Source organism: Rhinatrema bivittatum, chromosome 12 (assembly GCF_901001135.1).
Source record: "Rhinatrema bivittatum chromosome 12, aRhiBiv1.1, whole genome shotgun sequence".
Taxonomy (NCBI): Eukaryota; Metazoa; Chordata; class Amphibia; order Gymnophiona; family Rhinatrematidae; genus Rhinatrema; species Rhinatrema bivittatum.
Genome location: NC_042626.1, coordinates 61265350 through 61284917, shown reverse-complemented (window position 1 = coordinate 61284917; position 19568 = coordinate 61265350). Strand labels below are relative to the sequence as shown.

The 19568-nt window shown below is 44.1% G+C and overlaps 1 long non-coding RNA gene across 3 annotated transcripts in view; it reads right to left on the bottom strand.

The window, feature by feature from the left end:
- Positions 1–724: 724 nt before the first annotated feature.
- The window catches only part of LOC115073831, a 214400-nt gene continuing 195556 nt past the window's right edge, over positions 725–19568 (bottom strand). For all 3 annotated transcript variants that reach the window (XR_003852130.1, XR_003852132.1, XR_003852131.1), the window contains exon 3: positions 725–890. This is a non-coding gene — a long non-coding RNA (uncharacterized LOC115073831). The remainder of the gene's footprint in view (positions 891–19568) is intronic.

Here is a 19568-nt window from a genome sequence, read left to right as displayed (position 1 = left end):
GGTCGGTTTACATCGAACAGGGGTAGATCAGTGTAACATAACATAACAAAGGAACAACTTTTTATAATTAGTGGAGGTAAAGCAGAAAAGTAAGAAAGTTACATAATAACAAGGACCATGAACTAGGAAGCTGAATTCAGCTGGAAAAAGAGAAACCTTAAGAATGTATTAAATTAAAATACTAGGAGACTAGTAACTGATGAGAATATTGAAGGGGCGAAGTTCCAAATTCAATGCTGAGTAGTTGTAGTTGTCTAGTGAAAGTTTGAAGGATCAGGGAAGGCTTGTAAGAAGAGCCAAGTTTTGAGTTTTTTTTTAAATGTTGGGAAACCAATGGTCTGATTGCGCTGTACCTGCTGCTAGATTCTGATGAATCGATTTTCACCTTTCCTTCAAGAGGAATTCCTATTACTGTAAATAGATTTTTTTTTTTGGGGGGGTGGGGGGTACTTTCAATTGAGACACCACATTCATAGCTTGGACATCATTAAGCTGACTGATACTAGATGGTCTCCTATCATGGACTGTTTTGATGTCCAGAATCCAACACATTTTTTTCTTTCCTTTCTCCGAAAGTTTTTGACTAAGTTTGATGACAAATTTGATTATTAATCTTTATTGAATAAAAGGAAACAGGACTTACAGTTCACAGTTTCTTTAAAACAGTTTTTACAGTGTTTTAAACACGTCAATGTAAATTCAAAAAGCATGTTACTGTGGGAAATACAATACATATTCCTTACTTGTTTCTATATTTCTCAGCACTGAGCTTATCTTTCCAGGATAGCAGTTATAGATTCTTGCTTGAGGTATTCCTTGGCTCCTGGAACTCTGGGGCATCGTTTTTGGCCTTGTTCCATCATTCAGATCTTTTGGCGGAAGATGATATACTATGAGAACAGAATTATGAGTATTGACATTCCCTGTGATCCAGCATTAGTATCATTTGATGATTTTTCTTCCTTTTCCCCTGGAAATAAATATGTTAAACTTTGCTTACAAAAAGGTTTTTTAATGGGGAAAAAAGACCATCCTTTACTTTTGGAAAGTTCCAAACTCTTTAAGTTTTACTTTTTGGAGAAAAATAGTTCACAACTTGGCAGTTTTTTAGAAGACTGAGGTTAAATCGGCCTCTCCCAGATGGAAGGCTGAATACTTGTATATTTGGCCTGCACATATAATTCTTTGCCCCATAGATCGAGGAGCCAACTTTTAAATGATATGATGATCTTTCTTCTTTCTTTTATATCTTGTGGGTAGTACTTTATTTAGAGTAAGAACATAAGAAATTGCCATACTGGTCAGATCAAGGGTCCATCAAGCCCAGCATCCTGTTTCCAACAGTGGCCAATCCAGGCCATAAGAAACTGGCAAGTACCCAAAAACTAAGTCTATCCCATGCTACTGATTCTAGTAATAGCAGTGGCTATTTTCTAAGTCAATTTGATTAATAACAGGTAATGGACTTCTCCTCCAAGAACTTATCCAATCCTTTTTTAAACCCAGCTATACTAACTGTACTAACCACATCCTCTGGCAACAAATTCCAGTTTCCTTTCCAATGAAAAAGGTCCAGGGTTTGTACATCAATAAAGCCTTTCAGGTATCTGAAAGTTTGTATCTTTTCTCTCCTACACCTCCTCTCTTCCATTGTATCTCTATGGTACACATAATTAGATCCTTCATCATCTCCTCGAATATGGACCCCATACCATCTTGGTCTCCCTTTTTTGGACCACTTCAATCCTTTCTCCATCCTTTTTGAGATAAGGTCTCCAGAACTGAACACAGTACTCCAGGTGAACCCTCACCAAAGACCTGTGTATGGGCATTATCACCTCCTTTTTTTTTTTTTTTTTTTACTGGTTGTGTAGCTCAGCATCCTTCTGGCTTTAGTTATCACTTTGTCACATTGCTTCACTGCCTTCAGATCACCAGACACTAATGCCCCTAAGTTCTTCTCCTGGTCCATGCACATTAGTCGTTTACCTCCTCCCCCACTGCACACAGTTCTTTTGGATTACTGCACCCCAGATGCATGACTCTGCACTTCTTGGCATTGAATCACAGTTGCCAAATCGTCGCCCATTCTTCAAGCTTTCTTAAATCACTTTTCATTCTCTCTACTCTTTTAGGCATGTCCACTCTGTTGCAGATGTTAGGATCATCTGTAAAGTGACATACTTTACCTCTTATCCCTTCTGCAATGTTGCTCACAAAGATAATGAACAGAACTGGTCCCAAAACCGATCTTTGTGATATTCCACTTAATACTGATCTCTCTTCAGAGTAGGGTCCATTACACACTGTCTCCTGTCAGTCAAGCAGTTTGTAATCCATTCCACGCCCTTAGCACCCTCTACCAGGCTTCTATTTTATTCATTAGCCTCCTATGCGGTATTGTATCAAAAACTTTGCTGAAATCCAAATAAATTACATCAAGTGCTCTTCTTCGATCCAGTTCTCAAATAACCCAATCAAAAATCAAACAGATTTTCTAACAGGACCTTCCCCTGATGAATCCATGATGGCTCAGGTCCAGCCACCCACTAGATTGTAGATAGTTCACTATCCTTTCCTTCAGCAGTCTCTATTAATTTTCCCTCCACAGAGGTAAGGCTAACCAGCCTGTAATTTCCCATCTCCTCTCTGCTACCACTCTTGTGACGCAGGACCACAACTGCTCTTCTCCAGTCTTGTGGCACCACTCCCATTTCCAGGGATCTTTTGAACAGCCCTTTCAGCGGACCTACCAGCAAATGTCTGAGCACCTTTAGAATCCTGGGATGTACCTCATCTGGCCCCATGGCCTTGTCTATTTTCAGTTTTCCAAGTTGTTCTCATACATTCTGTGTGCAATTCTGGTCACCTCATCTCTAAAAAGATATAGTTGTACTGGAGAAAGTACAGAAAAGGGTGACCAAAATGATAAAAGGCATGGAATGGTTCCCCTATGAGGAAATACTAAAGAGGTTAGGGCTGTTCAGCTTGGAGAAGAGATAGATGGGGGGTGGGGGGGGATATGAAAGAGGTCTACAAAATCATGAAAGGACTTGAATGGTTAAATGTAAACAGTTATTTACTCTTTTGAATAATACAAGGACTAGGGGGTACTCCATGAAGTTAGCAAGAAGCAAATTTAAAACAAATTGGAGAAAATTCTTTTTCACTCAATGCACAATTAAGATCAGGAATTCATTGCCAGAGAATGTGATTAAGGCAGTTTGTGTAGCTGGGTTTAAAAAAGGTTTGGATAAGTTCCTGGAAAAGTTTATAAACTGCTTTTAATCAATAGGGAATAGCCACTGCTTGCATTAGTAGCATGGGATCTATTTAATGTTTGGGTACTTGCCAAGAACTTGTGACCTGGATTGGCCATTGTTGGGATCAGGATGCTGGGCTTGATGGACCCTTGGTCTGACCCAGTATGGCATATTTTACGTCCTTATGTTCTCTTTTGTAAACAGGGTTGCATCTATGCCACTCCCAACCATGGTCTTGTCAATCAGCAATGGTCCTTCTCCAGAGTCTTCTTTAGTGAACGCCGAACTGAAATATTGTTTAAAATGTCTGCTATTTCTTTGTCTTTCTCCACACATTGCTCCTTGTCACCTTTCAATTTTTCTATACCACTTCAGGCCTTCTTCCTTTCTCTGAGATATCTGAAAAATGTTTTGTCACCTCGCTTTAAATTTTTGACCATCTGTTCTTCCACTTGACCTTTTGCTTTTCTGATTTCTTTCTTCATCTCCCTTACTTTCACTAGATAATTTTTCCTATGTTTCTTTTTTTTTGATCCTTTGTACTTCTTGAACGCTGTTCTTTTTGCCTTTATTTTTTCAGCTACTTCCTTGAGAAGCAGATCGATTTCTTTTTTCTCTGAATCTTGTTTACTTTTCTAACATATAGAGGCCAATATTCAGAAGTCATTTAGATATTTATTGCCATTATGTAACTAAATTCTCGCCACATAATTCGAGGGCAGTCCGGGGGCAGGAGGCATTTCGGAGTGGGTCAGAGTTAGCCACATAAGTTATGCAGCTAACGCCTGTTGCGATCCCTCCTGTGCTGCGCCACAGGAGGCATCTTACCTTCTCTTCTGGAGGCCGCTCCGAAGCCAGGGCCTCGCCTGCGAACTATCCAGGATTTGCTCCAGGGCCTGGGAGGCCTTGCTGTTCTTGAGGCCTGCCTGTGGCTTGCTTGGCTCTGCTTGGACTTCCTGGTTCGGCCACGCCCTCCTCCCTAGGGACCAACCCGCAGCGCTCCACCTCAGTTATAGGGCCAGCGAGGGGCGGTCCAGGTGAACTCCTCCCAGGGAGTTGCCTGCATACAGCAGTATAAAAGGACCTTCACTTCAGTTCCTGTTTGCCTTTGGATTGGGTTCCACAGTTGCCTGTGTTTGCTTACTGATCCAGGTCCACCGTGGTCTTCGCTTGTCTTGACGGCTCCCTGTCCTCTGTCTCTGCCTGTTGCCTTGATGTTGGTTCCAGATGTTCCTAGATTTTTGTTCCTGATCCTGACCCTGATGTTCTTAACTTGCTTCAGACTGCCAGGAGTGCAGTAACCCGCTTCAGACTGCCAGGAGTGCAGTAACCCTCTTCAGACTGCTTATGCAGTGCTTTTCCTTTCCTGCGCTGGTCCCGCTCCTGCGGGTGTAGGACAGGGTGGTCCATGACCTGACCAGTCGTACTGGCAGCGTAGGGCGCCCTGAGGGACAGTGCCATTGTCGCATTCCTCCACATTCCTGCTTGTTTCAGTGTCTATGATGTCTTCGCTTCAGCCCTCGTCTATGATGTCTTCTGTGTTCCAAGGACTCTGTCTGCCCTTGTCCTCTGTCCGGCCTGCTGCCCAATGCTGTTACCCAGCGGCAGGTCCGAAAGGGCTTGGAATAGTCGGAGGACCGTTCATCAATCAACATTGCGTTGTTGGTTGCCGTGGGTGTGCAGGTCCGGCTGAGGGTCAGACCCTGTCCTCTAGTCCTTGTTTCAGCTTTGCCTCACCTAGCTCTCCATGCTTGCACCGGCTCACCTCCCATGGTGTGGCTTGGGGCTCCTCCCTGAGTCTCGCCGTGGCCCAAGGGCTCACACCACCTGCTCTAGAGGCGACCGCGCTCCTCGCGCCCGCAGCAGAACCAGAAGGCCTCCAAACCCTCGGTTCTTCAGCAGCGTGGAGGACGCGCTCGCAACAACTCCAATATTTAGAGTTAGCCACTTGATCTCTGCAGCTAAGTCTTGTCGAGCCATAGGGCTGTCCTAAAGTTATACATAACCAGCTAACTAAGATAGCCAGGGATATTCAGTGGCAGAGCCGCACTGCTGAATATCCCCATTAAGTTAGTTGGATAGCTATATTCGGCTAACTTCTCTAGCTGCTCCACAGCTGAATATCAGCCCCATAGATTTTCTCCCAGTCTTCTAGTTCTTCCTCCAGGTATGTCCACTTTTTGACAAAGCCTGTATTATTGAATTTCAAAACTTGGATCTTTGTGTGACTTCTCTCTATCCTGGCTGCAATATCAAACCATATCTTGTCTTTGAAAAAAAAAGAAAGGGGGGGGGGGAAAGAGAGTATGCATGCCTCAGGACGCTAGCCCCCCACTGCTTAATTTTTTTTAATAATGGGGGTTGGAGGGCAGAGGAGTTTGGGCACTATGACCCTCATTATCTGGAACTGTTTTCTCGGATAGGGGGCTAGTTTCGTTCTTGCCTTTCATTTTGATAACACTTAACCAGAAGTCTTTTGAATATATCCTGTTAAGTGACAAGTTATCTGGCCACACTTAGCCTAATAACTTTAGGACTGCACTGAGGCAGGCCTAAAGCTATCAAGCTAACTTAGGGGGTCATTTATCAAAGTGCTATATGGTGTTTTCGCATGCGAAAACACCATAACGCATGGTGCGATGCAAATCAGAAAAAGGGGAGGAGTTTGGGGAGGGATTTGTGGCCAAGTGGGCTGGCTTCACAATTTGCGAAGCCATATCGCACGGCTATAATGCAGATTTTAACTGCACCTTTTTCATTTGCATTAAGCTGTGTGATATGGCTTTATCGCGCTTTGCGATGTTTTCGCAGTAGAGCACATCAAGTTAGGTTATTATTATTATTATTATTATTTATTTCTTTTATATACCGACATTCAATCGAGATATCACATCGGTTTCCAGATAACCAAGAGAATAGGGCGTAGTCCGCCCTATTTTACATTATAACATGGTAACCAAAAAACAATTATAACATATTATAACAGTAGTACATGGAACAAAAGGTTATAGGATATAACAAAAGGTTATAGGAATAACATATGTATATGAATGTGTTGTTGATAAAATATATTTAGGATTAGGGACTTGTTGGTAAAGTAATTTAGGAATAAAGGAGGGAGGGGGGGTGAGGGAAGGGAGGGGGGAAGGTGGGGTGGGAGGTAGTGGAGTGAGGGATTCAGGGGGGGTGAGAAGACTGAGTATGGGATGAGGTGTGTTGCGTTCGGGCAGGTTAAGGGTCGGGTGGGAAGGCTTTTAAAAACAGCCATGTTTTAAGGTGTTTTTTGAAGGTTTGCAGTGATGGTTGAGAGAACATTGCACAAATCTCATCTTTGGGTGAGTTTTCTCACTCCAAAGGTAATCAAATCTTCACAAGAATGTACTGTTCTGTTCGTAAGTCATACTCTGAATGTCAAAGTGACCCCTAACCCCTACACTAATACCTAAACCTCACCTCAAGTAGCTAGGTGGGCCTCATATAGAGGTATAAATACCTACCTAGTATGTGGGCCTTATAGCTAGGCTCGCTCTCACAACAATTTTCACACTTATCACAAAGTGCGAAAACGTTATCGCAGTTTGCAGTAATACCTATGCAAAGTGCTACGATAGCGCACTTTGCGATAAACAGCCTATTACCATAAAACATGCCCCTTTTCCTATCGCATGCAATATTTAGTGCATTTTGATAAATCCAGGCCTTAGCTGGATACAGCTGAAAATCAGCTAAATTCATCAGATAACTTTATCATGCCCTTGGAGTTATAACTTGTGAGTTATCCAGCTAAACGCCTCTGAATGTTAACCCCTCAGTATTCTTGGTAAATGGGTTGTAAAAATTGCACAGACTATAAATTAATGGGAATACAACACATGCAGTTCTTCGTAACATTGCTGTCAGAGTACCCTCCAATCAATATTTCATTGCAACTATATCCTGTAGAACTCAGGTGTTGAAGTAGTGGAAGGGTGAGGACAGCAGCATGCCACAAATGACTACAGGGTGTTCCAATGTGGTGTAATCCTCAGTGCACAGTGCTGGGGAGCTAGAGCTGAGATATTGGTGAAAGTGGGATGATGGATAAACAGGGTTTGGAAAACAAAATGCAGGTGAAAATGGGGTTCTGCATGCATTAAGGATTACCAAGGCTATTGGAATGCAGTAAAAAGGAATATGCTATATGATACTGGAGGAATTGGGTGTTGTGTATAATGAAGTGCATAAGGAGATTTTGGGGGTAATGTCTCCAAATGGCTCAATATTGTGCATACTTTACAGGGGTGAACGTCACTCGTAAGCCAGGGTGTGTTGAGTATGATCTCAATCTCTCAAGTTCACCACTAATGCCTTCATAATCCTTGCATTGTGCCAAACAGAGCTTCTTTCTGCAGTTCATAAGATGTTATATGCTTAGGCAGTGTATATAGATGCGCCAAGAAATTCTTTTTGATCTGGCTAGTGGCACCCAATACATTTGGGATTATTTCTGAATCTTTCTGCTTTATTTTCTTGCTGGCTATGGAGAAGGTGAGGTGTTTAGTCAAAGTGCTTTCAAAGAGAGATTCTTAAAAAAAAGAAGGTGTGATTTTGTTTTCTGAAACACAGGATTCCCTTTGTTTACAGTCACGGATTGGGTTTCCCAGCTTTGTTTTCCTTGCAATTGTCATCCGACCCACAAGTGGGAAAAAGAGCTGCATGATAAAGCAGAGAGGGGGAGGAGAGAGGAGACCCAAGGATTGTAAGAAACATGTCCGGGGTCCTATTGAACGTATCCTTATTTGATGTAGAGGCTGAGTCCTCTTGGGTCTACGTACCACTGAAAGGCTACTGACAGCCATTGTGAGCATGACAGGACTGGGATCAAGGGATAGCCTGCAGGCAGTAATGGGACAGAAAGAAGCAGTATACAAGAAACAGATTATTTCAAAAGCAAAAGATACAATTTCTAAGGTCCATAGGAATTAAAAGCACCAGTGTTCTGATGCTGTGGAGAATAAGGCATCAAGGAGTGGAAGTGAGACCAGAGGTGGAAAGACTGTGACACCTATCAAGGGAGAAGTCTATCAAAAGAGGATGAGCACTGCCATACATTCCTTTCTCTTTTTCCACGTTGTCACCATCCACCTTCCACTCTCATATTCCAATTAATCAACCCTTTCACCTCCTCTCCCCCCCCCCCCCCCATACACACTCACTCATTGTCAATCCTGTAGCACTATCAGCTGTCATCCTCATTCTGTCTACCCTACAGGCCCTAATCCCATAGGCTCCACACTCTATCCACCCTGCACTCATTCTTCTGTCAACTCTGCACTTCCACTCTGCACTCACTCCAGCACTACCACATTATTCTTCAACATCTACTCACCTTCCGTCATCCGTACATTCACTGCTGACCCTTTTCTACCACCTCCCATTACCTAATACTCATAAATCAATTAAATAAATAATATGTGCTGCACTCACTTACTCTAACCACACACTCGCCATTCACCCTGTCCTCTCAACTCCTGTCCTTCATACACTCACTCTTCAGCCTGTGCTTCTGTCCCTTTTTTACCCCACATTCTTGCCTGCTTGGATCTCCCACCCCATCTCCCCCACACTCTCTCTGCCCTGCAGCCTCTCCCCTCACTGTTTGCTCTGCACCCTCAACCCATCTCTCCCACACTCGCACCCTCTACCTGTCCACTAAATGTCTGTTCTGCACCATTCCCTCCACATTCACAGTCTGCCCTGCATCCCATCTCTCCCCTGCCTGTATTATCTGCTCTGCACCTTCACCCCATCTCCTCCATATTTGCTACCTGCTCTGCACACACACCCCACCTTCTTCACACTCACTGCCTGCTCTGTTGTCTATTCCTCACGCCATCTCCCCATATTGTCTGCTCTACACATTCACCCCATCTCTCTCATGCTGACTGCTCTACGCATTAACCCTTTCTCTCCCTTACTCACTGCCTTCTCTGGACATATTCATTCTCACTCTCTCAAGCTGTCTGTTCTCTACCATTACCCCATCTTCCCCACACCTATTATTTGTTTCACCCTCATTCTGTGTCAGCTTTCTATCCTCAACCCATCTCTCCAATTCTCACTGCTTTGTACTCTCTTCTGTCTTCCCCATACTCACTGTCTGCTCTGCATTCTCACCCTCTCAACCCACAATCATTGCTCTGCACCCTCTTCCCATCTCCCCTATACTGTCTGTTCTGCGCACTCATCCTCACTCTCCCATGTTCACTGTCTGTTCTCTACCTCACCCCATCATAGTAACATAGTAATAACAGCAAAAAAAGATCAAATGGTCCATCCAGTCTGCCCAGTACACCCCCACACTTATTGTCTAAGCTGCACCCTCATTCTGCATCTTCTCTATATGTTTACCTGGTCTATCCCACCCTCACTAGCTGTTCTGTGCTCTCACATTCATTGCTATCCATTCCAGAGCCTTGATGATTTATGGATGAGGTCTTTAATGCTTTGAGTCTTCACCATTAACCATTGGGAACAAGCTGTTTCTCTCTCACTGGATAAGTCTGAAGGACAAGAAGGTAACATGTTTTGAGAAAGAATGATCTCCTTGGAGAGATGGAGAAGTAACCGGTAGTATAATTATCATCATATCAAACATCTCCTTACACATTCACTCTGGTATTAGATTAATAGGGCAATTGACTTTCTAGGTGTTGTATTTCTATATCTTCCCTGTGTGTGTCAGGAGTTGTGTTCTTGAGCTACATTATTCAGAAGACAGCCATCAAATCAGAGAAATCAAGGGAACAATGGCTTGAACTCTCAGATCCACCTGCTGAGTACTGTAATACAAAATATTTGCAAGAAACAACCATCATTCTTTAGGAAACAAATATTCCCCAAGGGATTTTGGGGTTTTGAGCCTTACTTCAGTTGTTAATGATGAAACTGTAACTCTAAATTTCCAGCCTCCTTTCTTAATAACTTCCTTTCCATTATTTTGTTAAATAAAATGCAATTGAAATATTTTATAGCAGAGCACCAAAAAATGTGATACTGTCATGCTAAACGGCTCACGGAATGATCCCACGAGCTGCATCTCTTACCCCTGACACTGCCAGCCTCGGAAGTTCCCCAATATGACATTGACTGCCACCAACAGGCCATGTGGCATGATGCCGCCATCACAGACTGCTCCCAATAGCCCCTCTAGGCACAAATGCACTCGACATGCTTGGAGTTAAAGGGCTCTTGACAGGAAACGGCCATGATGCCACTAGATGACTTCAGACTTAAAAAGGGCCCTTTCAGGTCCCAGACTTTGCATTGTAAGAACATAAGAACATAAGAAAATGCCATACTGGGTCAGACCAAGGGTCCATCAAGCCCAGCATCCTGTTTCCAACAGTGGCCAATCCAGGCCATAAGAACCTGGCAAGTACCCAAAAACTAAGTCTATTCCATGTTACCATTGCTAATGGCAGTGGCTCTTCTCTAAGTGAACTTAATAGCAGGTAATGGACTTCTCCTCCAAGAACTTATCCAATCCTTTTTTAAACACCACTATACTAACTGCACTAACCACATCCTCTGGCAACAAATTCCAGAGTTTAATTGTGCGTTGAGTAAAAAAGAACTTTCTCCGATTAGTTTTAAATGTGCCCCATGCTAACTTCATGGAGTGCCCCCTAGTCTTTCTACTATCCGAAAGAGTAAATAACCGATTCACATCTACCCGTTCTAGACCTCTCATAATTTTAAACATCTCTATCATATCCCCCCTCAGCCGTCTCTTCTCCAAGCTGAAAAGTTCTAACCTCTTTAGTCTTTCCTCATTAGCAATAGGTCCCCTGGTCCTTGTGTTCCTTGCTATTCCATTGTGCTTGTCTCTTGCCTTGCCTGTTCCTAGTTTGCTGCCTTGTCCGTACCTTGCCTTGTTCATTCCTTGTTTCTGCTTCCTTGTTTCTGCTTCCTTGCCTTACCTTGTCTTGTCCTTCCTTTGTCTTCTTGGTTATTTGTCCTTGTTTGTCTTGTCCATTGTTCCTTTTCCCTCAGTTTGCTTTCCTAAACTTCGACCTTGGCCTTAAACTTGACCACGCTCCATCTGCTGACTGCCCTGACCTCTGGTCTGTCTTACCTTATTGCTATCTGCCGCTTGCCTCAACCCCTGATTTGTCCTCCATCTCTACTGTCTGCCAGCCGCTGAGGAAGGTGGCTGGAATAGGTGAAGCTCCAGCTGGTCTGACCTCCAGGCTTATCTGCCAGCTGATGGTGTGGACCTAGTGAGCTTGCCCACTACACAGCGCCAGCTATACCTCAGCACTAAAGGTCCATATCCCCACCAAACCCAAACCCAGAACAATGGCTAATGTCTAAGCAATGTGCAAGAGTAGTCTGTAAGCCGGAAATTAGGAGGGAAGTGGTAGAGAGCAGCCAGCCTCAGGCAGTAGAAATGAAGAAGAGAAGCCAAACTTCAGCAAACATCTGCCTCAGGTCATCGCTGAGCTTTCTGTCCATTGTTTAGAGTTCCATCAAAAGATGTGCATAGAGTTCCCAATAGCTCTATGTCATAAGAAACAGTGCTGGTTTTAGTCTGGTGCTGCTTTCCTTAAAGAAATCAGATCTGTTTTAGATCAGTTTTGATCCGGTGTCACATGAACTTGAAAACCAATTTCAAAACTAAAATTTAAAGTAAACTGGTAAATGTGCCAGCAAATATAAAATGAAATACTGCACCCAGAGAAGAACAATTGTTTCATGGAGATGGAGAAAGCCACACAGTACTGTTTGTTGACTAGCGGGAGATGGTAACACAACTTGTACTACTTTATCGTGAATATTGTGTCCCCATCTATAAGCAAGGAGGTTCTTTAAAGACATCATGTGATGATCATACATGGAATATTTTTTAATAGCTGCCGCTATTGCTATAGTTTCATCAGAGTGCTTTAATACACAGATAAGTTATGGTTCTTCCTTCTTTTGCTGATACGTAAGTAAAAAGTTTTGATTTACATATAAAGTTCTCTTATAAGGCCTCCTCACAACATTCAAAGGATAGTATCTCTCTAAAAAAAACTGTTGTAGCTTTTGAGGCTGTGATTTAAATTCATAATATCAGTGCAAATACGTCTGATTCTTAAAAATTGACTAATTGGAAGTCACTCATTTAATTTTCTAGGGTGGCAGCTCTTAAATCGTAAGAGGTTATTGCACTCTGTGGGTTTGCGATACATAACTGTTTTAATTCCTGTACTGTCTTGATGATATGAAAATCCAAAAAAGACAAACTCTAAAAATCATATTCAATATTAAATTTTAAATGGGGATCCAAAGTATTTAGCCACTGAACAAAATGTAATCGTTTATGTTCTGTTGATGTCGAAATAAAACCTATATCATCGACATTTATTTTCCAATGTATGATATACTGAAACCAACACACTGAATAAAAAAGACGATAACTTTAAAATGAGCATGTGGGCTCATTTTAAAGTGATACATATGGTCACGTGAGCAGACATACGCTGAAATTTTAAATCATGGGCACAGTTGCATGCGTAAGATTTAAAATACACCTACCTATGTGTGCTCCTAATTTTAAGCGGTTTCTTGACCAAACAAACTTCACGTATCTTCCTTAGGACTTTGGCAGTTTTAACACGCACAGGTAAACAGATTTTAAACAAGCTCGCGTGAAGGACATTTCCAGTTTTACCAGTTAATCCAGCAGTTTGCCCAGTCCATCTCAAGTTCATCCAGACCCCTCTGGTTCTTCAGCCTGTACTCCTCCCAGTTGACTCAGACCCCTCACCCAGCCATTTTAGGCCTAAACAGAGATTTATGCAGACTTATACCTCATGAAAAGCAGAAGTAAACATGCACGGCTAACAGCCCTCCGCTCACTGAGGCCACTGGATTTACAATACAGATTTATGCACGTAACTGTTCTGTCCACTCCGTTACGCCCCCAACACACCCTAACACCACCCCTTTTTTTTACTTGCCCATGCGCATATACGCATAGAATATCTGGCTTTTAAAATAAACATTGCTCACATGTGGCCCATATACTCACATATATGGGTTTTTAGCACAAGCAATGCTTTTAAAATTCACCCTAAAGTATTCCTCAAATGTAGAAAATAGTATTTTGAATTTTTTTGAGGTGTTACCATGATTTGGAATCTTTTGCTGAGGTGAGAAATGTAGTCAGAACTTCAGGATGAGATTTTTAAGTAAAAGAAAAAGGGTCTTCAATCTGGTGCAAAAGAAAAAAATGTGAAACCATGGACTCCGTCGTTCTGCAAAAGGGACAGAAGAGAAAGAGTCCATGAAACAAGCTAAAAACTCACCCATATTGACAGCATCAAGCAAGATTCTCCAGTTCAGGTTCCCGATGGGACTTGGGATGTGCTGGAAATAGAAGGATGCCCACAGGGGGCTGGGGCGGTTCTCTCCTCAGATGGCAGGAGAGTTTCCTGCCAGATGGTATCTGGGTGGGAGATGTAGTTGAGGAAGCGCATGATGTGTGGCACATAGGAGTAGAGTCTCTGCTGTGATGAGAGCGGGTGTTGTTCCTGACTGTTTCTGTCCAGAGTCTCGAGGGCACAATTAAAATCACTCATGAACACCATACTCTTGTCAATGTCCAAGATGTCAAGATAGGCTGACATCCATCAGAAGAACTACTGGGCCCCACATGTAAAGCATTCACATGTAGGAAATTAACGATTCCAGTCCTGAGTCAGATCCTGACATGAACCAGTCTTCCTGGCATGGCAGCATTCACACAGAGCACTTCAAGCTGAAACACTTCTGCAAATATTGTTACCTCCCCATGTAGTAGTGAGGTGGTTGAAGAAGACACTGACGGTTTCATCTGTAACAGAAAACTCACAGTGCGCCCTTCCCTTCAAAGGAAGTTGAGAATCTGGAGCCTCTGGAGCCCATCCTTAGAGACACTAATGTTGTGCGATTCTCAAGTCTTTTCCTTATTTGAAGGACTTGAGATGATTGTAAAACTTCCAGAGATGAGCGTGCTCACCTGTTCCACATAGTTTGGCTCAATGGTTGACCCAGAATATGGTCCAGACTGATTGCTGCACCAAATCCACATCTGGCCACTTTTCCAACACTAAGGGGTAGATTTTATAAAGTGTGTGCACTTCCCGGCGTGCACACATGGATGCACCGATTTTTTAACATGCGCTGGGCGCATATGCGAGCTGGATTTTATAATACGCACATGTATGTGCGGGTGGCGCGCGCAAGGGAGGGGGGACTTTAGCAATTTCCGCGCGGCAAACGCATTCTGACGTTCCCCAGTTCTCTCTCAGTCCACTCCAATTAAGAAGCAGACTGGGAGGGAACTTCCCTACCCCCCTACCCCCCTACCCATACTCCCTCCCTCTCCCCTCTCCTCTCCTCCCCACCCCTTAAATCCTATCTTTTTAAAAAGTTGTCTTTGTTTTCCAACTTACTTCAGCACAGGCTGGCGCACAAGTCTTTGGGAAAGCAAACAATGGCACTGTCCTGGCCCACCCAGAACATGCCCCCCAGCCTGCCCCTTTGAGGCAGCCCAGCCCTTGTGCGCATACCGGGCTTTACGCGTGTGGCCGGACCCCTTCGAAAATTGGCTCAGAGCACGCAAGGCCCGACCACGTGCGTAAATGTGCAGGGCATTTAAAATCCAGGTTTAACTGTTCCTTTTTTCTTTGGTATAGGGTTTTCCCATTGAAGAGCATTTCCTGCACAGGGATGATGGAAGCCTCAAAGTCTGCAGGCTCTGTACTACCTACAGACTTTTCATCTGACCAGTTGCCATTCCCTGCCTCCCCAGTGTTGAGGATTTTGAAGTTTCCCTCTCTCTCGTCCCCTCCCTCTCTGTCACGGACAGACATCTTCTTCAGATTCATTATATGTGTCCTCCCCCCTTTGGTCTAAACTATGAATTACTCCTATTTTTGGGGTAGGGAGTACCACATGAGAAATTATATTTAGTAATATGATTTATCTTTTCTTTCATAGCCTGCGTGGGGGATGAGACAGACAGGGTCCCAGTCTCCTCAATACCATAATTCTGTGCCTTCCCAAACAACCTCTCACTCATGGCACCACAGACCAGATAAAATCATCACACAAGAATAAAACAGTATTAACTAGAGATATGTTTCTTTTTTTCTTTTTTTTTCGTTTCATGGTTCAGTTCGGGTCCCCCGTGGTTAATTTAGTTTTTTCCGCGGTTCAGGTTTTTTTTTTCGTGGTTCCCAAATTTCATGTTAGCGTGCACTAACTCCCATTAGTGCACGCTAACCATAGTTAGCGCGCACTAGGGGACAGGCACATGTGGGGAACTACACTTTCCTTCCAGTTTCAGCAGTAGGGGGAATTTTTGTTATGGCCCTGGGGAACTCTGAGATGACAACAGAGGTCTCCTTTATCAAGGTCTGCTGTTTCTTGGCTTAGCTGGTTCTGTCTATGTGAGGTGGTTGTAATTGTGATGGCAGTGGAAGGGTGCACCCTGGTAGTGTCAATTGAATGGGTCCTAGTGGCAGCATTGGGGATGTTAGAACCTTGGTCTCCATGTGGATTTTGGGGTGGAAGGCCATGCAGTTGCCAGAGTGTTGTCAAAAGCTGCAGATGAGGGTCTGCAGAGGAGGTAGCCTTGGGAGTTGCAAACTTGGTAGCTTTCTTTGCCTTGGGGCATACCTTGCGAGTATACACTAGCACGGTATGCACCTTAGTTCCTCTGGGCTGTAGTACCCAGTATATGGGGTTCCCTAATGTGGAATAACAAAGAGTTCTCTACCTCCTTCCTTCCCTGAGGCAACTTTATGGTCACCTGCAACCTAAAGGATGAGATGTGGCATATGGTGCTGTCCTTGCATCCCAGGGGTATTACAGAGATGGGAGTGTGAACCTTCACCAGAGGGTTTCCCATTAGCCCTGCCTCAGGCATACAGGCTAGTACATTGGATAACACCACCCTAGTTCCAGGGACCTCCAGAAGTTCTATTAACATGACACCACCCTCAACTACCATGCCACTCACTATTGTCACATGAGTGGCAGCCAGCATACAGAGGAAGAAGCCTATCTACCCATACATCCAGTCAGCCACCACTATGGCAGATGGACCCACCATTTGGACCAATGCTTTTATGGGGCCTCGACACATGTGCTTGACCCATGCTTCTGGGTTAGACCGTGGAAGTGGTATGTGACGTATATGATCTGGGGATGGGTCCTAATGCCTGAACCTGGTTGCTGGGTCTGCCCTTCTTTCTCTCCCCACCCCACCAGCAGAGCTACAAGCTGCTGTGCCTGAAGCCAGTGCTTCAAAATGCTCAGTTATTTTAAAAAAAGGCAGCCATGTTAGTTGTTTAAATGAGCCCGATTGTCAGAGACAGAAAAAGGGAAAAATAAATTGTGGGTATTGCTGGTTAAAAATTCTTTTAAAAATGTTTATTCGAAGATAAGACAGCATGTTTTTATAATCTTATATTCCCTCTCACTGCAGAATCCGCCCTGATGCAGCGTTAGTGAAACATTGTCAGTGTTGGCATTAGTTTTGTTGAGGATCAAAAACAAACAATGTGTTCAAGATAAGTGCACAATAAATTGATTTTGAAGAAATAGCAAATGTTGCTTACCTGATGTAACAGGTGTTCTCACAGGACAGCAGGATGTTAGTCCTCACAAATGGGTGACATCGAGGATGGAGCCCACCACGGAAAACTTCTGTCAAAGTTTAAACAGAACTTTGACTGGCCCCTACTGGGCATGCCCAGCAAGGCACTGACCCTGCAGCCAGCAGGGGTCTCCCTTCAGTCTGATTTTCAAAGCTACAGGCAGTGCCTAGAAAGTAAAAATAAAACGAACCCAACACCACGGGGAGGCGAGCGGGTTTCGTGAGGACTAACATCCTGCTGTCCTGTGAGAACACCTGTTACATCAGGTAAGCAACATTTGCTTTCTCACAGGACAAGCAGGATGGTTGTCCTCACAAATGGGTGAGTACCGAGCTGAGGATGTCCCGACTTGCACCAAATGTACCCAACGGTGTGCAGCAGGCACAACAACTGAGGAGAAATTTGGGAAAGGGCATCCGCACCCTACCGGGTAGGTGGAAGGGTGTTGGTACATCAGGTTGGAAAAAGGTTACGCAAGACAGACTGGCCGAAGATGGAGTCCTGTCTTCCAGCCTTGTCCAAACAATAATGGGCTGCAAAAGTATGGAGAGAACTCCAGGTTGCAGCTTTGCAGATGTCAGGAAGCGGCACCGATTGAAGGTGTGCCACTGACGTCGCCATGGCCCTCACAGAGTGTGCTTTAACACGGTCTTGAAAAGGAATGCCAGCTTGCTCATAGCAAAAAGAAATGCAGTCCGCCAACCAGGAAGAAAGAGCCTGCTTACCCACAGGTTGTCCCAACTTATTAGGATGGAAAGAGACGAATAATTGAGTGCTCTTCCTGTGGGAAACTGTACGGTCTAGGTAAAAAGCTAGAGCCCGTTTACAGTCTAGGGCAGAGCTTTCCAAACTTTTCATGTTGGTGACACACTTTTTAGACAAACATAATTTCACGACACGGTAATTCAGTCTACTAGTAAACCAGAGGTTAAAGGTTAAACGAACGAAACATATTTCGACAATTTATGTATGTTTCCTTAAATATATACATAAATAAAATGTTTCACGACACAACCTATCTCATGAAAACCTTAAATTTATATTAAAAATATATATTCCAAGATTCATGTTATTGTTATAATTTATGAGAAACAATAATAAAACAAATTGTCTGTCCCCCACACACTCATCTCTCTCCTCCCCCCAGCACATGTCTGGCCCCCACACACTCATATCTCTCCCCCTCAAGCACATGTCTGTCCCCCCAGCACGTTTGCCCCCCACTCACTCATCTCTCTCCCCCCAGCACATGTCTGGCCCCCACACTCATGTACCTCGTCTTTTTGATTGTTGCCAGTTAAGTGCTTCACTCCCTTCCATGATCACCAGACACTGCTGCTTGCAGTCAGTACTCCTCATGGCCAGGCCTCATCGGCAGCAGCAGCCAATGCAAGGATGGCTGGGCTCGTTCCACCCACCAAGCCCCCCAAAAAAACGCGATTGACAGCAAAAATCACCCAATAATAAGCAACCCATAAACTGAAAAAAAAAAAGTGAATCTCTAGAATAAAAAAAAAACCAAACTCGCATCAGAGTTGACCGGGCTTGCGCGACACACCTGCACACTGCAGGCGACACACTAACGTGTCCCGACACACAGTTTGGAAAGCTCTGGTCTAGGGTATGCAGGGTCTGCTCTCCAGAGTTGGAGTGGGGCCTGGGAAAAAAGATAGGTAGTACGATAGATTGATTGATATGAAACTCCGAAACTACCTTAGGTAAAAATTTAGGGTGAGTGCGGAGTACCGCCCGGTCCTGCAGGAGCTTAGTGTAAGGTGGATAGGTAACTAGGGCCTGTAATTCACTAACCCTGCGAGCTGAAGTAACAGCCAAAAGGAATAACACTTTCCAAGTGAGATATTTCAAGTCACAGGAGTGCAGAGGTTCGAAAGGAGGTTTCATTAGACGACCAAGAACCAGGTTAAGGTCCCAGGAGGGGGCCGGAGGACGCAAGGGTGGCTTTAGATGGAGTAAGCCCTTAAGAAAGCGTGTTACTAGGGGTTGCACTGAAATAGGATTACCCCCAATACCCTTATGGAAGGCGGCTACCGCACTGACATGCATTCTGATAGAAGAGGTTTTAAGACCTGATTCAGAGAGATGCCATAAATAGTCCAAGAATTTGGAGATTGGACAGGAAAGGGGATCAAGGGACTGAGAAGTGCACCATGATGTGTACCTTTTCCATTTGTATGAGTAAGACTTTCTTGTGGAAGGCTTTCATGAAGCTATCAGGACTCGAGAAACGGAATCTGAAAGGTTAAATGGTTGAAGGACTAACCTTTCAACATCCATGCCGTCAGGGACAAGGCTTGGAGGTTGGGATGGAGGAGGCATCCGTCGTTTTGAGTGAGCAGATGCGGGTCCTTTCCCAGAGGAATGTGCCTGCGGATGGAGAGATCCTGGAGTATTGGAAACCATACTTGGCGTGGCCAGTAAGGTGCTATCAGGATCATGGTTCCTCCGTCGTGGCATAGCTTCACGAGAGTCTTTGACACAAGAGGGAGTGGAGGGAATGCATAGAGTAGACCGGTTGTCCACTTGAGGGAGAATGCATCCCTCGGCCGAGAGTGCTGGCTCCGAATGAGAGAGCAGTAATCGTCCACTTTGTGGTTCTGAAGGGACGCAAAGA